Here is a 9786-nt window from a genome sequence, read left to right as displayed (position 1 = left end):
CTCTTTACTTTATCCTCAGGAAGATTCTTTAAACAAGGACAAAAAGCAACCACATTCTTCAACAAATATTACAAGAACATTCTCTAGGGCATATACTAACATTCTTCTCTAAAGCATATTGAGAGCTAGGGCCTCAGAGTTCAAATTACTCTCATATCCATATCCTTATTAGGATGGCCCACTAAATCCCACTTAAAGCATTCCGCTGCTTTCCCAAGTCCCCAAATCCACATTCCTCCAAACAAAACATGGTCAGGCCCATCACAGCAACATCCCAGTCCCTGATACCCCAAGATGTTAAAGATGCCAAACCCATGGGATCCCTGCCAAGGAAGGCTGCTGTCAGGAAGCAGAACCAGCCCAAGAGAAAGATGTGTGCTGCAGTCATCAAAGCTGAAAGGAGTTGGCCATCAGATGTGGAGAAGCAGAGTTTGGAGTTTGTCCAGCTGGGTTTCGGTCTTGCTTTGGCCCAGTATCTCTTTGCTATGACATTTTGGAATGGTAATGTATATCCTGTGATGTTTGAGGTATATGATCTGCTTTTTGATTTTGATTTTATAGGGGATTACAGTTAAGTGATTGGATGAATCTCAGAAGAAAATTTGAACTTCGGACTTTTAACATTGTTGAGACTGTTGTAGACTATGGGGAGTTTTGAAGTTGAACTAAATGTATTTCTCATTGTGCTTTGGCTAGGGATGGCTCCCATAAACTCATGTGTTTGAACAAGCCTATGGGGGCCAGGCAGTAGAATGTGGTGGTTTGAATATGCTTGGCCCAGGAAGTGGCACTGTGCGGCCTTGTTAGAGTAGGTACGGCCTTGTTGGAGGAAGTGTGTCACGAGCGTCCTTCTAGCTGCCTGGGGATGCCAGTCTCTCTTGGTTGCCTTCAGATTAAGATGCATAACTCTCAGCTCCTTCTCCAGCATTATGCCTGCCTGGATGCTGCCATGCTTCCTGCTGTGATGATGATGGACTGAACCTCTGAAACTGCAAGCCAGCCCCAATTAAATGTTGCCCTTTATAAGAGTTGCCTTGGTCATGCCTCTTCACGGCAGGGGAAACCATAAGAAAGACATCTACTAAAGGTAAAAGGAGAGCAGTCACTCAGAAGTCTTCTGACTTCACATCCTCAGTGTGGCAAGTGCCTCTCCACACATCATATGCACACACACACACATACACACACAGACACACACACGCGCGCGAGCGTGCGCACACTGTTTAAAGATTAAAAAATATTTTTCAGCACAATTAAAAAATCTGTGAAAAAAAATCTCTGTGAAGATCGACTGTATAGAGACAATGTTCCTTTTCTATAGAAATATTTCAAATAAGAATGCTAAAATGAAGCTGGGTGGGGTGGTGCACACCCACGCCCACAGGTGGATATACACTGTTTTTTTTTTCCCCTAAGCATTAGCACTTGTGCTTAAAACTGTTGAAGGGCTAGAGAGAGGGCTCAGTACCTGCTGCTTAAGCATAAGGATCTGAGTTCAGATCCTCAGTTTAAAAAGCTATGGATGTGGTCTTGGAAGACGGACAGATCAGTGGATAAAGTACTTGGCACACAAGCTTGACCAGAGTTCAGATCCCAGTACCCATGCAAAAAGCTGAATACAGTGAAGCTATAATCCCAGAGTTGGAGACACAGAGACAGGAGGATCTCTGTGAGTCATCGGTCTAGGCAATCAGTGAGCTCCATGTTCAGCAAGAGAAATCTGCCTGAAAAAATGAGAAGTTATTGAGGAAGACACCAGATGGCAATCTCCAGTCTCCACAAGTACCCCCACCGCACACATGTACTCACACGAATGTACACACACACATAAATAAATAAGAGGCCTGAGAGATGGCACAACAACTAAGAGTGCTTACTGCTCTTGAAGGGACTTGGGTTTGGGCCCTAGCACGCACATAGCAGCTCACAACTGCTTGTAACTCCAGCTTCGTGGGACTTGACACTGCCTTCTGCCTTCCACAAGCACCGGGCACAATGTGTCCACTTTTATACATGAAGGTAAACACTCATCTAAATAAATATTTAATGAATACAATTTTAAAAATAAAAAATAAGTTAAAAAAAAAACCTAAATCTAAGCAGTAGAGAGATGGCTCAGCGGTTGAGAGCCCCGACTGCTCTTCCAGAGGTCCCAAGTTCAATTCCCAGCAACCACATGGTGGCTCACAGTCATCTGTAATGGGATCTGATGCCCTCTTCTGGTGTGTCTGAAGACAGCTACAGTGTACTCACGTACATCAATCAATCAATCAATCAATCAATCAATCAATAAATAAATTCTTTAAAAAGAAAAAGAAAAACTAAATCTAAAGAAGGATGTAGATTATGGTTGAATGGATACACACACACACACACACACACACACACACACACACACGCACACTAGTCATGCATTTTACTGTAAGTGAATTATAGACCAATAAAGCCCCAGGATAAACATTTTGTAAGAAGTGTTTGGTACCCTGTGGTGGTGGTGCATGCCTTTAGCTTCAGCACTCTAGAAATATCCTGAGAGACATGCCCAGAGGTGATTCCAAATCCAGTCAAGTCCACAGTGAAGATCCGGGACAGATGAAAATACATACCACACTTTTTTGTCTTGTTTTGTTTGTTTTTGTTTTTGCTTTTCCAGACAGGGTTTCTCTGTGTAGTCCTGGCCGACCGTACTGGAACTCACTTTGTAGATCAGGCTGGCCTCGAACTAAGAAATTTGCCTGCCTCTGCCTTTCAAGTGCTGGGATCAAAGGTTTTTGGCACCATACCCAGCTCCATATGCCATGCTTTTAACAAAGAATAGGTTGAGAATCAGAGTCTATTTCTTTTTGTCCCTAACTGTCACATCCTGTGTCACAACTGACACAGACTGTTCAGAATGCGTCCAGCTTTTGCATTCCGAGTTCCATGTCTCAGGAGACTCATCAGTCCCAGTTAAATCAGAATCACTATGGAGACGAAACTCACAACCATGGAAACCTAACCGTGTCCTGGGAGTGGCCACACTTGCCTGTAGCCCCAACTACTGGAGAGGCTGAGGTAGGATTGCTTGAGCACAGGAGTTCAAGGTCAGCCTGAACTACACATTGAGACCCTCCTCCAAACCGAATTAAGGAAAACAAAAGACCCAAAGCATACGGTAACATGCAGGGAGCCGTGGAGCCGACCTGCTCTAGCCGCCTTAAGAGACATGCATCATGGCTTCTCAGAGTCCATGGCTCTTGGGGCACTGTGTGCCTTCAGTTCCTGTGAAAGAGAGGCACTCCCTCAGTCAGTGAAGCATTCAGGCTGCTCTGTGTTTTCTCCATGTTTCTTAGGAGTCAACGAAGCATGTAGAAGTTTGACAGGACAATTGGTCTTCGACATTAATCTTGTATACTCTGGATAGCTTGCAAACATCATAGTATTCTGTCAGCTACCATTGTACTGATCCTGGCAATCGCCGTTATAATCTGTTTCTGTATATGAAAAGTCTTTATATAAAAAGGGTATAAAAAGTCTGATTGCCTGCAATCAACTTGCCACAACCTCAGTCTTGCTGCAACCCCTATAACCCGTGGCTGCTCAAGAATCATTTCTCATTGGCCATACCAGGTAATCTTGACCCAATAAGTCAGCGCTGGAACTTACAGTAGCATTCTCATTTCTTCCATATCTCTCCACAGAAAGCTGGTTCAATGAAGATTCAAAAAAAGGGGAATGACTCCTAACACATCCCAAATCTCTCCAAATTAAAAAGTAACAGGAATCTTAATTGTGGTGCCTCAAAGTGTGATCTCGGGGCTCATACTTGTGAGGCTGAGAGAGGGCACAGGCAGGAGGATTTTAAATTAAGGCTGGCCTGGGATACAAGAGATCTCATGTTTCAAAAAAGTAAGAAGAAGAAAGAGGAGAAGGTGAAAGAGGAGGAGGAAGAGGAGGAGGAGAGGAAGATGAGGAGAAGGAGGGGGAAAAGAAGAAAAGGATGAAGAGGAGGAGGAAGAAGAAAAAGAGAAGGAGGAGGAGAAAGAGGAGAAGGAGGAGGAAAAAAGAGAAGGAGGAAGAAGAGGAGGAAGAAGAGAAGGAAGAAGAGGAGAAAGAGGAAAAGAGAAAGAGGAAGAGGAGGAAGAGGAGAAGAGAAGGAAGAGGAGGAGAAAGAGGAAAAGGATGAAGGAGAGGAGGAGGAAGAGGAAAAGGGGAGGAGGAGGAGGAAGAAGAAGGAGAGTCTTGGGGAATCATTACAAGCAAAAACCATATCCCATAAAATACTCCTAAGAAGTACCAGAGTCAACTCAGGTGTCAGATAATGGATCAATAAAACTAGAGCATCACTCTTAGTTGGTTAAATATCATCCATTTGGAGGTCCCACAAGTGGGTAATAGACCATTAGCTCTCCAACAGCTTTGCCATGGACAGCGCCTAACATACGGATTATTTAATTGCTTGGAAACAGGAATCCTTGTTTAGCCTAGGCTGGCCTTGACCTCTGTCTTCCTCCATGGGTCCCCTGAGTACTCGGACTGTAGCTAAACTCTACCCACCACACCTGGCTTGATGGATGTCAAATGAAATAAAGAAGCTTAGCAGGGCCAGGTGTCATGGTATATGCCAGGAAACCCAGCACTAAGAAGGCAGAAGCAGAAGGATCATGGATTTGAGATCAGCCTGGACTCCATGGAATGGTAAGTTTCAGGTAAGCTTGAGCCATGAAACTCCCAACTTAGCCAAACCAAAGCAAAAGCCCGTATCTGCCTTCATATTGTTGTAAATTCTCCTATGGAGAGGCCCACATGGTGAGAAACTTTAGGAGCCTGGTTTGTTAAACATTCGATCAGGAGATGATTACTCAGTCCAACAACAGGGGAAAAATAGAAAACTACACAATCATCCGAGTAGAGCTTGGAAATGGATCACTCATGAATGGCCTTCAGCCAGGAACCGTCCAGTTGCACTGGCTCCAAGTTTCTGAGACAAAAAAAAAAAAAGTTTTTTTACTGGAGTTACAGGTAGTTGTGAGCCTCCCGATGTGTGCCAAGTTGCAAACACGGGTCCTCTGTAGGATCAGTGAGTACTGTCTCTCCAGCCCCTTGAGTTGCTCAGTGTTTAGGACGACTTGTGCAGATACAGATATCTAATTTAGCAGATAAAGTAAATGAAGGAAAAGGATCTAGCATGCTGGCTAGTTTTCTGTCTAGCACAGTGGGTTCAAGAAACTGCTATGACGCTCTGTATCAGTGGTACTCAACCTTCCTAAGGCTGTGACCTACAATATAGTTCCTCGTGCTGAGGTGACTCCCAAGCGTAAGGTTGTCTTCATTGCTCTTTTATAACTGTAAGTTTGCTACTGTTATGAATCACAATGCAAACATCTGTGCTTTCCAATGGTCTTGGGTGACCCCTGTGAAAGATCATTTATCCCTCTAAAGGAATCACAAGCCACAGGCTGAGATCCTCTGTTCTATGTCATGCCTCTGTGTATGTAATGTAGTATCTTTTGGTAAAGGAATTTTGCCAGAAAGATTATTTTATGTTCTCGTTAAGCATGTTTATCATTAACCTTGCTACTGCTCTCGAAAGCTTCTTGATAAGAACACTTTGGTCAGTTACTATGCTCTGAAAAGTGAATTCTAAAGGATGGTGTTTTAGCTTTGAACACTTTTCCGGTCGCTATGAAGGAATCCTGGGGACCATAGATTAAGAACCATTATTTGTACACTTCCCTGCCTTAGAAAAGTCTGTTCTAGCTGGGCAATGGGGGTACACACCTTGAATCCCAGCACTCACTTGGTAGGCAGAGGGATCTCTGTGAGTTTGAGGCCAGCCTGGTCTACAGAGAGCAAGCTAATTTCAGGACAGCCAGGGCTACATACAGAAATTCTACCTTGAAAAACCAAAACCAAAACAAAACAAAACAAAACAAAGAAACAAAGAAACAAAAAGGTCTGTTCTAATTACTAGCGTGTTTTTTTTACATTAGTTTATTTTGTGTGCACATGTATCTACATGTGTGCTTCCGTGGGTGTCATGGAGCACTTGTAGAGGATCAAAGAACAACTTGGGGATTGAGGTCAAAGGTCAGTTTGTTAGGCTGCAAGTACTTTTACCTGATGAGCCATGTCAAAGGCCCTCTTCTTCTTCTTCTTCTTCTTCTTCTTCTTCTTCTTCTTCTTCTTCTTCTTCTTCTTCTTCTTCTTCTCCTTCTCCTTCTCCTTCTCCTTCTCCTTCTCCTTCTCCTTCTCCTCCTCCTCCTCCTCCTCCTCCTCCTCCTCCTCCTCCTCCTTCCTCTTCCTCTTTCTCTTCCTCTTCTTCCACTAAGGTTTCAGGTTTCATCAGCTTTATGGCTCTCCTCTCCTTTTCTCCTTCTCACAGTGGAATCCAGGCTCAGCTAGAATTCCTGGGCTCTGATGATCCTCTGGCTTTGTCTTCCTAAGCAGTGGGAAAGGGGTTTGTGCCCCACCACACCGAGCTTAGGCTGCTGTTTGACCATATGTCATCCAATCATCTGTTTAGCAAAACTTGCTTCCTAGAGGTTTACCACATTCCACATTAGCATGTTTCTATTCAGCTGCTTACCAGAAAACAACAGACTTGTGGATCAGTGAGCAGTTGTCTTTAAGCTAGATTCTTGGTCAATGATTTACTTTTTTACTGAGTTTAAAAGTTCACTACGTGGACTGTAGAGACCGTTGAGCAGGGTAAGGTTGACAACCAGAGTTCAATTCCTGGGATTGCGCATGTTGGAAATAGAAAATTGACTCCTTAAAGTTGTCCTCAGATCCACACATGGACATTGCAGCACATACAAGCTCCTCCCCAGTCAGTCAATCAAGCAAGCAAGCAATCAAATGGGATTTTTAAAGAACCCAGTGCTTGTGGGTATGGTAGTGCATACCTTTAATCCCAGCACTTACAAAAGCAGGTAGATCTCTGTGAGTTCAAGGCTGGCATGGTCTACACATCTAGAGAGTTCCAGACCAGCCAGAGAAAATCAATGAGGTCAGTCTCAAAACAAAAGAAACAAACAAACAAAAAAAACCCCAAACAATCGAAAAATTTAAAAATTAAAAACATAGCACTCAATATCCTGGTTTATGTCTTGTACAACTTGTCTATGCTCCTAACCCATTTTTGTGAATTGGTGATAAGTGTAACAGTAAAATGTCAAATTTAGCCTTTAATATACATGAAATAACATCACAGCAACTATGTTCTTTAAAAGTTACTGTATTTATTATGTGTGAGTGCTTATGTGGCATGGTTAATGTGTGGAGTTCAAAGGGCAATTTGTGGGAGTTAGTTCTCTTCTTCCACTGTGTGGATCCTGGGTATTGAATTCATGTTTTGAACCTTGACAACAGCCCTATATCAACTGAATTCTCTTTATTTGATATTTATTGAGATAAACTGTAGCACCAATCAATCTGAAAAAAAAGAAAATATATTTTGGTGGGTTGTGATCCTAGTACTCAGGAAGCTAAAGTTGGAGGCTTCCTGTAGTTGGAGGCTTCCTGTGAGCTTGAGACCATCCTGGCCTACAGAGTACATTCCAAATCTCTCTCTCTCTCTCTCTCTCTCTCTCTCTCTCTCTCTCTCTCTCTCTCTCTCTCTCACACACACACACACACACACACACACACACACACAAACCCAGGTGGGCTTCAAATTTCCAAGTGCTAGGATCACAGGTGTGTACCATCTGTTCTAGCAACAACCTAAATGGTTTGTGTGTAAGTACGTGTGTGTGTGTGTGTGTGTGTGTGTGTGTGTGTGTGTGCGTGCGTGCATGTTTGTGTATGTATGCATGCCTGTGGAGACCAGAGAACAACTTCTGGTGCTGTGACGCAGGTGCTATTCACTCATTTAAAAAAAAAATTAGAGATTTATTTTTACTATTTTATCTTTTTTTTTTAAAGATTTATTTATTTATTATATATAAGTACACTGTAGCTGTCTTCAGACACACCAGAAGAGGGCATCGGATCTCTTTACAGATGGTTGTGAGCCACCATGTGGTTGCTGGGAATTGAACTCATGACCTCTGGAAGAGCAGTCGGGTGCTCTTAACCGCTGAGCCATCTCTCCAGCCCTATTTTTACTATTTTAAAATTCTGTGTGTGTGTCTGTGTGTGGGTATGTGCGTATGAGTATGGTCACCCATAGAGTCTACAAGAGGGCGCCAGATCCCTTGAAGCTGGAGTTACAGGTGAGCTACTCGAGATGGGTGCTAGGAATTATCGGGGAGTACTCTGGAAGAGCAGCCAGTGCTCTGAAGCACTGAGCCATGTTTCCTTCCAGTCCCCCTCTCTTTTTGAGATTAAGGTTACTTTCACTGACCTGGAACTTGTTAAGCAGGCTAGGTTGATTGGCCAGTGAGCTCCAAGGATCTGTCTGTCTCTGCCTCCCAGCACTGGCATTACAAACCTATGCTGCTATGTCCAACTCTTTTTTTTTTTTTTTTTTAAGATAGCATCTCTCTATTATAAATCTCTGGCTGTCCTGGAACTCACTATGTAGACCATCAGGCTGGTCTCAAACTCGCAGAGATCCACTTGCCTTCCCCCCATCACCCACTTGTCCAAGACGCTTTTAAAGTTTCCCAACTAAATAGCTTATTCACCTTTTTGGACCCACAGGATATTGAGTCTTTCTTGGGGCTCTTTAAGGTAAACAAGAAAGAGACATAAGCTCATACCCACTTAATTTGAACTTTAGGTTGAAATTAACACTGACAAACTCTATGAAGGTTTCTACAGGCTAGAATTTAGATCGAGAAACACAATCAACATTTATTAATGAATCGGTCATTTTGATGGGGTACCTATGGGGTACCCCATAGAATTTTTATTTTTTTTTCTTTCATAAAGCTTTCTAACTTGGAGATTCCAAACAGTTCATTTTCCATCTCAATAAATATGAGGTTTCTACTAGTAGCTGGAAATATTCTCTCTATCCCTCTTTAAATGAAAGTACTGATTTTGTGCCTCACACATGCCGGCTGTGCAGCCACCACTGGGAATCTAACAGTGAACAAGACAACGTTTTTTTCCCATTCTCACACCTACTTTATTGTGATATAATTCACATACCATACAGTTTACCGAGGCGCGCAATTCAAGGTTTTAGTTTATACGCGGAGCTGTACATCTATCACCCACCAAAAGAAAGCCCACGGCAATGATGTCATTTATAATCCCTGCCCCTGTGAAATTTTGCGGGTCAAATAAATGACTCACATCCAAGTGTCAGGAGACAAAGCAAATTACTGTTGTTAAGGGTCAAAATTGAGGCGGGTCTTCCTGGCTTCCTGCACCTTTAGTGGCCCTCATGACACTACGGCATCTTGTAATCAATTGATGTGTGTGTGTATTTATGCAATGCTTTCAAAGACACACAGCTTCCGGTAGCGGACCGCGGCGTGCTCTACCTGAGAACAAACAGCTAGGCAACACGTCCCGGGCCACACCCATGTCCCAGCAGCACGCAGGAAGACACCAACTTCGCGCTGGCGCAGACTCGGCTTCCGATTGGCCAGGCCTGTCTGAGGGCCCGCCTTCCGCATACTGTGGGCCTATCTAACCTAGGGTCACCGCCTTCGCAAACAGCCGCGCAGGCTGAGCAGGGAAAGCAGCTTTCAGCCGATTCTCGGGCGGAGAAGGTTAGGTCCGTCCTTGACGAGGTCAGGCCCTGGGCTGTTCTAGGAGGCTCACAAGTCATTCTTTGTCCATTCTCCGCAAAGAAGGGAAGGGCTTCGCCTGCTCCCGCCCCGGAAGCGGAAGTGCAGGCGTCAGGGG

This window comes from Rattus norvegicus, chromosome 1 (assembly GCF_021556685.1).
Source record: "Rattus norvegicus strain SHRSP/BbbUtx chromosome 1, alternate assembly SHRSP_T2T, whole genome shotgun sequence".
In the NCBI taxonomy this organism is placed as follows: domain Eukaryota; kingdom Metazoa; phylum Chordata; class Mammalia; order Rodentia; family Muridae; genus Rattus; species Rattus norvegicus.
Note: the sequence above shows the minus strand (reverse complement) of the source record.